At 43.6% G+C, this 9,525-nt stretch overlaps 1 protein-coding gene across 1 annotated transcript in view; it reads right to left on the minus strand.

The window, feature by feature from the left end:
* Window positions 1–9,288, minus strand: part of LOC117271217 (estrogen-related receptor gamma-like) — a 51,911-nt gene extending 42,623 nt beyond the window's left edge. Inside the window, exon 1 of the mRNA XM_033649353.2 lies at window positions 9,142–9,288. The gene's annotated coding sequence lies outside the window, so the exon portion shown is untranslated. The remainder of the gene's footprint in view (window positions 1–9,141) is intronic.
* Between the last annotated feature and the right edge of the window lie 237 nt (window positions 9,289–9,525).

Below are 9,525 nucleotides of genomic sequence, written 5' to 3' on the forward strand. Positions count from 1 at the left end.
TAATCCACTTAAAAGACAGATGCACTGGTCATCTGTCAGAGGCCATGTCAACATAAATCCCTCTGTATGCAGAAAACACAAAAACACACAAGCCTTACAGTGCATTTGGCCGTGTGGAGATACACACAGATTCGCTGCTTGTTGAGAAGTCAGGGGTCAAATTCAAATCATGATGGTGCACCCTGAGGTCCCAACACAAGCCTCAGTGTGGATGCCTGCCGCTGAATAAATCATAGTAGTATTGCAGTGTAGAGTGCATCAAATATTTTGTTTGCACATTGCTCCAGGTGTTTCTGAATTAATACCTGACACAATATCAGCTTGTAACAAGTCTCAATCAGTGTACGAATACAGGGACATATTTCGCTATTCAAGTTTTCAAAGGAAGTCCAGCAGATGGCCAATTTTGTGAATTTACATCCTCACTAAACATGTAAAAGTTGCAGAAAATGCTGTCTTTTAACACACAGTGATGGATGAACAATCACCAAAAGCATCCCCAAATTATTACAGTTTGAAATCATATCATAGCTTCAAAACTGCACAGATGTCACAGGGGCTTTGGTGCATGCAAACCTCTAATTTTCTCCCCTTTTCACGTCAGTCACAGTCCGTCTCTTTCCCTCTCCTCGACACATGACGCTGTGCTCGTGCTCCAAGCTGACCCTCGCCTAACCAAACTCCACAGGAATGAAATCACCTGCGCTAATCTGCTGCCCAGATAAAAGCCAGACAGCAGACTGCATGGAGTGGGCCTTATCTCATTACGCACCACATGAAACAGCTCGCCAAACAGAAATGCAGCAGCCACATACACAGACATGCTACACGTGTAAATAAACATACGAATGCAAGCACATGCAAACACAAAGGAGAGAGCGTGCATTATAAAAACCCATAAAAGATAAAGAGTGTGATTTGTAATGGTAGATAATTTTATCTCAGCAATAAAATACAAAAAGCCAGACACTGAGTGCTGCTATCATATCAAATCTCCTACAGTTAATGTATCACATAAAACATTATCTGCGCTCAGAAATTATCTTTTATAAACCATTTAGGAAACTGAATGTTGACGTTAACGCGGAGTGGCTCTTATCGCTCGGTGGCTTTTAGTTTGGCAGCTGCCATCAATGGATTCTTTATTTGCTCAAACAAAGCTGAGCAGTTTTGTCACACATTAAGGTTGAAATCAAAACTTGAGATTAATATTTTTATCAATGGTTACTTTCCTTGGCACCGGCTGAGACGCACCAAAACAATAGTAAGGCACACTTGAGTCAAGCCGGAGTGGCGTCGAGCGAACCACTTGAAAGGCCGAACGCTCCTGAGTGGATTATTTTTTCTGATAATTTCCTAATTACTGTGTGCCAACGTACAAAAGCTTTTTGTTTCACTTAGCAGTAGCTCTGTGTCAGAGGTTGATGTCATTCCAGGTAATGCAAATAAAAAGGTTACAGACTGAACTTAAGTCACACTCATTAAAGTTCATACGTTGTTTTAACCGTTATCATCAAATGCTGTGTCTCAAATCAGATCCTTCTGTACATAGACTTATTATTTTGAGTGCGTATGTGCATTCATACTGAGAAGACTGGCCAAACGCAGAACACTATGAGTACAGGGAACTAAAAGTGTGGACCTTGGGGTGCTATTCATCCTCTATGACACGTAGCAGAAAGGGCTGGACCACAAACACTTGTAAAATGGCGGCCAAGGAGGAGACTACAGCTGTGTCTAAATTTAGGGGCTGCAGCCTTTGAAGGACGCAGCCTTCGCGGTCTACGTTGGCCATGTCCTTTGAAGACCACATCACCAAACCCAATGGTCTCAGAAACGGGACGGTCTGGTCTGTGGAGGATTTCCTGGTTGCACTACCAGTTGTTCTCGCCCAACCCATTGGCGTTCCTGTTCCTGTTAGCATCACGTACCTTAGTCTGTTATTTGAACAAAACTTCTTGTGTTTAATAACATTTGTATTCGAGCTATTCGAGTGACTTGAAACCCAGCATTTACATTTGGTGTGTCAGACGCCATAATTAAAACAACACAATTATAACCAGCTCCCAGTGCACCTTGGGATAGGCTGGGCCACGAAGGATTCATCCGTTGTATCCTCCAAATTCTGGGAAAGAAGGCTGCATTTGAAGGAGCCTTCGAAATGAGTAAGCCTTGGTTGCGCCGATGTGACGCAATCGGTCTTCAAACGCAGCCTTTGAAGGCTGCAGCCCCTGAATTGAGACACAGCCTGTCAGTGAACATGGAAGCATTGTTAACACTTAGGCTACAGACTTTCAGATCAGGGCTGTGCATAATGACTATCAAATAATCTGTTTAATTTTTAGCCATGCTAGCAGCGTGGCTTCAGGGATGGTAATGTCAGTGTGTCAGTTGGTTGGTCCAACATTTTGGTCCTTGGTATCATCAAGTGACATCATCATGTCAAGGGTTTAATTTGTCCAATGCTTTGTTTTATGACCAAATATCTCCAAAATTAATGATATTCCCATCAGCCTCACATCAGCACTTTGTGTTTTTAGAACTCCTGGGAAGTCCTCATTGGCCCCTCCCACTGCCGCATACATCACATGCACTTTTCTGCATTAACCACGCCCACTTCAAATTTCTGACCAATCACACAATAGTTCTTGGACACCACACAAAAAAAACGTTATGCCCAGATGATGTGTCGAAAACAAGCTGCAAGAACTCCAAAACCAGGGCTGCAAGAATAGAATGACGTCATTCTTTTCTTGCAGCCCTGCGAGAGAGAGCAAATTTCTCTGTTCTTGTGGAGTATGTAAAGGCCAGAATCTTATAGTATCATCAGAGTATCATAAATGTTTGTTTGCCACAGAGCTTATTTCCGGCAATAATCCAATCTCCAATGGAAAAATCCCATTGGATTTTTGTTGACAGATCCAAGGCAACACTAACTTCCATGTCAGCCTGCAAAAAAACAGCATCCCTGCAGCACTCTATGATAGTTTTAACCAGAGAGCACTGACAAGTTTATTTTGGATCCATAAATATTGGACGGATGGTCATCAAAAATAACTGCTTAAACCGGTCTTTTGTCTTTCTTTTTCGTCCAAATATTAATAGCGGTCTCAAAGATCAGCTATGATTCAAGCTATAAAGTATATTTAGAGTTACTGAAACCAACTGAAACCTCCTGCTGGACGTAAAAAATGTGTTTAGTTAAAAAATAAAAGGGACAAAAAGGCAGAAGAAAAATGACAAATTAACTGAGCAAACAGGACAGTGACATAAAACCAAAGCAAAACCGAGAAATAACAAGAAATGGAAACAAGCTTAATGAAACTGAACGCGCATGGCTGCAGTTAAACATCAAAAATATTTTTACACCGCCGAGGCCAAACCAAAGACAGGAGCTCAATAGCTGCTCCGGAGGGACGCTGCCTGTAACAGAGCGCCCAGCTGCCAGCTATTGACCCCCGCACACCAGATGCATCACGTATTCTCTAAAGAAAAGCAAAAAGTACAAGTGAAGCAGACACCCTTTGCATGTGTGTGTGTGTCTCCACCCCTTTTCTCTTCATCCCTAAACTCACAGCCACCAAATCTCAGCCTCTGGGGACAGCTGTCGGATTGACTTCCAAAACTGGACAGTCACTCTGCAACTCCAACCCCCACCACCGCCGCCACCACCGCCGCCACCACACACACTCACATTAGCATCAGCCCTCAGATCTGGTGAGTGTAATCTGCTTAGTTTATGCCTGACTCACAGTCATCCATCAATTACTGAGACAGAGGGAAAGACTATTGACACAGTGTGCAAACACCATTGTCTCGCTGCAGTGTCACAGCACCTCTCAGACACTTAAATGGTTCACAAAAGGAGTGGGAGGAAGAGAGAAAAAGGAGGAAAGCGGAGACGAAAAACGAGACGAACATGAGAGAAATATGATACAGAAATAGAAGAGATTCGTTCTGTCTGCACGCTGTACAGTCTGATTCCTTTAAATAGATGAATGGGAGGGAAATGATGCATAAGATGATGGATTGAGTGACAGATTGGGACAGGATCAGTTTCACTGTATTGATCCGCTGCACACTGTACGGGGATCAGAGGTCACAGAAACCTTAGAAAGCCTCTGGGAGAAGCTTAAAGCAACGTAACCATAGAAATGTCACTTAGAGCTACTGGGTCGTGCTGCCGAGCTCCTCAGAGAGTCAGTGGTCTTTAAATGGTTTTCACTTATCTGGATATCCTCGGTCCCACTGGGGAGGAAGTGCTGGGAAACATATATGCACAGGAAGGCATTCGGGCAGGCAGGATTTCATTAGAGCTAATTTTGGATCATTTTATGTACAAATTGAGACTAAACACAGAGAAACACTGCACAATCACAGCCTCTTACAGCTGCTTTACATACCCTAATAACTTGGCTGCACTGCCCCCTAGTGGACGAATATCTGTGACATTTCCATCAGCTTCTCAGCCCGCCTTGAGCTGACCACAAGCTTGACAAGGGCTGATTATTTAAAAGCACTGTAAAGGACTCTAATGGAGCTGTAATGTCGCTGAAGTTTGCTTTGATTATGGAGTCGAGTCCATTTCATTGTTCCCCCTCGTCCACTCATCATGTCGTGTCGACTTCTGGCAGGTGCCCATCTGGAGGCTCTTAGGGCGATTATGTAACCGAGCCTACCCTAACTACATAATGTGGATTACAGTAAGGTAAGGGCCCTTCATATTCTCAACAACCTGTATTGGATTAACTGGTCAGCTGCTGGTCTCCAGCTCATTACCCTCACTTGACCCACCTCAGGTTCTCAGTATGTTTCAGAGAATCAGAGAGGTAAAAAGGGAATATCTCTTGACTCTTCCGCCTCTGTGTTAATGGTGTCGATGAGTCTTGAGTCTGTGCTTAAGTCAAATTCTGTCCAGAGGTTAATAGTCCAGGTGCAATGTTATGTGGTGGAGGTTTTTTTTGTACACAATCTTCCATAAGCCAGTGTCACCGTGTGTCTTAGCTGGTCTTTGTAATCATGTGTAGTTGCCATTTTTACATTTGCATGGTTCACTTCTGACACATATACTATCATACTTTTTGTTTTTTCTTCGTAGTAATCTTATTTTGTGTTTTATATTGTTGTTTTAGGGCTGTGCATTTTTTTTCTGTATTTTTGTTCTACGTTGTCTGTAACTTTATGTTGCTGCCCTAACCCTAACCCATCTCAAAAGTTTTTTCTGGTTAAAGAAATAAATGAAATAAATTTCAACATTGCAGCGACACATATGAAACAGGGCGTTTGGGGGTGCTCTGCCAGAAAATTTTGAGCGTCACACACTTAATTTCCTGCACTCTGGTGACATTTTATGCACCAGTTCATAGTGTAAATATCGTCTTCTCTGATTCATATTTTTTTTATATATTTGCAGTTTTATTAACCTGATTTTGTCATTCTGTTTTTTGATCATGTGAATATTGCGATTGTTTCAGTCTACTCTATATATGACATCATACTCATGTCTGTCCATCCTGAGAGTGAGTTCTCTCCTCTTTTACGCTTCCCTTTTATTCTTTGACCTTAGGGCTGGGTATTTGTTCTCGATACCTTTAAGTTATTAACCAAGCAGGGACGTCATAGTGGGGGGAAATGTGGGACTGATAACCCAGGGCACCAATGTGAGGGGGGCCCTCAAAAAGCCTGGAATGAAATGTTTGGTTTGTTTGCAAATTTGTATTTCTTAATATTAATGCCATAAATAAATTAAGAAAAGGCTGAATAAATTCAAGTTCAAGTTCAAAGAACGAACTTTGAATAAAGAGAAATAGTGAGAGATCTCTGAGGCCCCTTTCCCCCCTTGAAGGCGCAAAATGGTTCAGTCCACCCCCGCACTAGGATTTATCTCTAAACTGAGCTGGAGCTGAGTGAGTGACGGCTTATTCTGCTCATATCTTTCCCCAAAAAAGGGAAATCAGGATTCCTAGAAAGAGAGAAAAGAAAGAAAGCGGGGAAAGGGAAAGCAGCAAACTGACTTAGAAAAACAACCAATCAACCCGAGCTATCTCCCTTTCTTTATTTAATGCGACGTGTGATTGGCCTACTGCCAAAGCAGCTACAACACAGTCTGTGGTGTGGTGAATTTGTGCACAGTGTATTTGACGGAGTTGGTGGTTCAGTGTGCTGAGATGTCACTAAAACGTTGGAAAGTATGGCTATACTACACATCTGTAGGAGAAAAAAAGGTAACATAAAGTACTCTGTTGTAACAGTATCACTTTAAGGATACTGGTATTTTTTTAAACAATACCCAACCCTGTTTGACCTTCAGATTTATTTTATGACCCTTTAGCTTGGAAACTACTGGACAAGTCTACCTAAGCTACAGCAGTAATATGCTACTCACACATCAGTATTAACAATCTAATAAAGTATATCGTATCAGTCAGAGGGGCTATTTTTTATGCACAATGAGTACTTTTATTTTGAAACTTTAAATCTAAGTGACTAATGGTAACGGCAATATTTGAAATTAGTCCAGTGTTGAGAGAGAGGGCTGCAAACGGCAGCTTCAAAAAGGCTGCAATGTAATCCTTCAGGGTAATTTATGTCCACTAAATGTGTTTGTTTTTGCCACTGAAAGGCTCAGATTGTTTGTATAAGTGTCTGACAATGTTATGGAAAGGATCCCTACAGAGAAATAAAATGTTTTTCTTTCACTTTCCCTTGATCTGGTCTGTTTGTTGTTGTTTTTCTACAACAGCTCAACACTTGTGAGGCTTCAGAGTGAGACTTCTATTTGAACAAAACTTGGTTAGACACAGTAACAAACTGACCAAATATCAATCTGAGCCTGTCAGTGGCAAAAACAAGCACTTTTAGTGGACGCACATTTATGGTGCCCAAATGCCTCGACTGGTTGCATTGCACCCCGTTGGCTACAGTGCCCTCTCTAAATACTAACCCAATGACAAAAATTGTTGTTCCCAGTAATAAATAAGACACAAAAGCATCGGAAAAAACTTAGCCATAGATTTCAGGGGGGGAAACAGGGGTCACGTCACTCTCAATATTTAGAACATTTGCATTTATCCATCCATCAATTTTGAACTGCTTATCTGGGGCTGGGTTGCGGGGGCTGTGCAAAGTACTACGGACATCTGCCCAGCAACGCTTTCCAGCTCTTCCTGGGGGACCCCAAGGCGTACCCAGGCCAGATGAGATATATAATCCTTCCAGGGTGTTCTGGGTCTGCCCCGGGGCCTCCTACCAGTGGGACATGCCTGAAACACCTCCAACAGGAGGCGCCCAGGAGGCATCCTGATCAGATGTGCAAACCACCTCAACTAACCCCTTTCGGCGCGGAGGAGCAACGGCTCTACTCCGAGCTCCCTCCACATGTCCGAGCTGCATTTATCTTCCCCAATAAGAACATGAATGTAGCCGAGGACTTTTATTTTGACAAAATTGAATTATTTCAAATTTATTTTTATTTAACTTGATTTTTTTTAATTATTATTTTGACAAAGTTATGCTATTTACACTAAAACTGATGCAGAAAATGACCAAAAATTAAGAAAAGAAAAATTAAGTGTTTGATGCTCAAAATTATCTGGCCTTTAATACTTCTGGACTAAGTAGGATATTAAATGCGGGACTTTTTAATGTAATTAAGTGACGTCATGTTTTGGTACTGGTACTTTTATTCCTTCCACCAGTGAGATTTTGATCTGTAAGATTAAAATTAAACAGCTGTGGTTCATACACATGCTTTTTCACAACTTAATACCCACCCGGAGACACACACCTGGTTCCCAGACCCGTCTCAGGTAAGGAGCCGCTGGTGCGGGCCAAACACACACATGAAATCCTGGGAGTCAGCACCACAAACCTACTGCTGATGTCAGGAACTATTATACACACTCTCACATACCCACCCACACACACACACACACAAACTCAGCACGCAGTCTATCTCATCATATCACTTTTATCTCCACAGGTGGCAAATTTAGCCCTCTGGCTCACTGTCAGCATGTCTACAATAAACAAATCAACACAGACGCTCACGGAGACTAAAAGAGCTATCCTGTCATGTCGGGTTAAAAAAAAAAGAAAAAAAAGTCTACCACAGCTTTATGAATTCGCCTTCTGGCTTTCTTTCTATCGCCCCGTCCATCTAGAGCCGCCCCTCTAAACGTGGCCTAACACATCCTGTCAGCAGCTCCACAGGTGAGCCAGTCTCGACTCACGACAGCGTCTCACACCACGGAGTGCCAATACTTGTCTATCTCTCTCTGATTCCATCACCTGCTTCTTCTTTGTAATCTTTCACACTGTGTCGCCATCCGTTCCTTCCTGTCCTTCCTCATCTGATCACACGGATGCACCCACCGGGGCACTGCTGGGATTTCCTCGCTTTCGGGCAAAAATGTGACACCACGCAGGCCCCGTCGCCTCACGGCTCTGCCCTTCCCTTTCCCTCACCCTACACCACCCTTGTCCAAGCTTTGGGGTCCTCTTGCAAGTAACCCCACCTTCTGGTCATCCTTCAGCCGGCTCGGCGCAGTCCGCTGGTTCCTGGCCACGCCAAGGTACACCAGTCAGAATGTAATTTTCTGCAAGATTACACATGATAATGACTCGCTTTGGAGGGTCGCCATAAATGATGACTTCCAATTATAGATGCATAACTATCGATCTGTCAACAGAAGCAGGGAGGGCGAGGAGAGACGGGCTGTAGGGATGTACAGTAATGTTGTGTTTACTGACATCTTTCTTGACGCCACACACACACACGCACACACACACACAAAGACAGTGGACACTGCTGCAGACAAACTGAATAGCTGAATAACTGCAACTTACAAAGTCTCACAAAGGCTGAAAAGCAAGTATCGATGGGAGCCAATAAAAAGCCTGAGAGATGAGTTCACCTGGGAGCAGAGTAGACCTTCACCTGGTCACACACATATACACATACACACACACACACACACACACACACACATTGTGCGCACCTCTGTTTCCATTCAAACACCACACTGGACTGTTTCTAAGCAGACGGGAACAAAAACACACTGGTCCATTTGCTGCAATTAAAAGAAACCAGCGCCTACTTCGTCCCTTTCGCTCGTCTTGCAGCTTTCGCTCAGCACTTACTGTCAGTTTCATCCACTGGCTGGACGGCTGGTCCTCCGCTCTACAGCTGCAGTCAGTCAGTCAGTCAGTCTCAAGGACAAACGCTCCAGCTCTCCTCGCCTCCGGTCTCTGTAGCTCAGCGATGCAGCAGCGCACACACACTCTCCCAACACACACACACACACTCACAAACACACACACATTCCCCCCCTTCTCCCTCTTCCGCTTCCTCTCAGCGTCTCACTCTGATCCAGCGCTGAGTTTACCTACCTACCTGCCTCACTCGCTGGCTCGCAGGGGAGTCCTGAGAGAGTGTGTCAGACAGAAAGTGTGTCTAAGAGAAGAGGGGAGGTGTGTGTGTGTTTGTGGGGGGGGGGGGGGGCAGCCAGCGTTCCCTTATATGCA

Source organism: Epinephelus lanceolatus, chromosome 13, assembly GCF_041903045.1.
Source record: "Epinephelus lanceolatus isolate andai-2023 chromosome 13, ASM4190304v1, whole genome shotgun sequence".
Taxonomy (NCBI): domain Eukaryota; kingdom Metazoa; phylum Chordata; class Actinopteri; order Perciformes; family Serranidae; genus Epinephelus; species Epinephelus lanceolatus.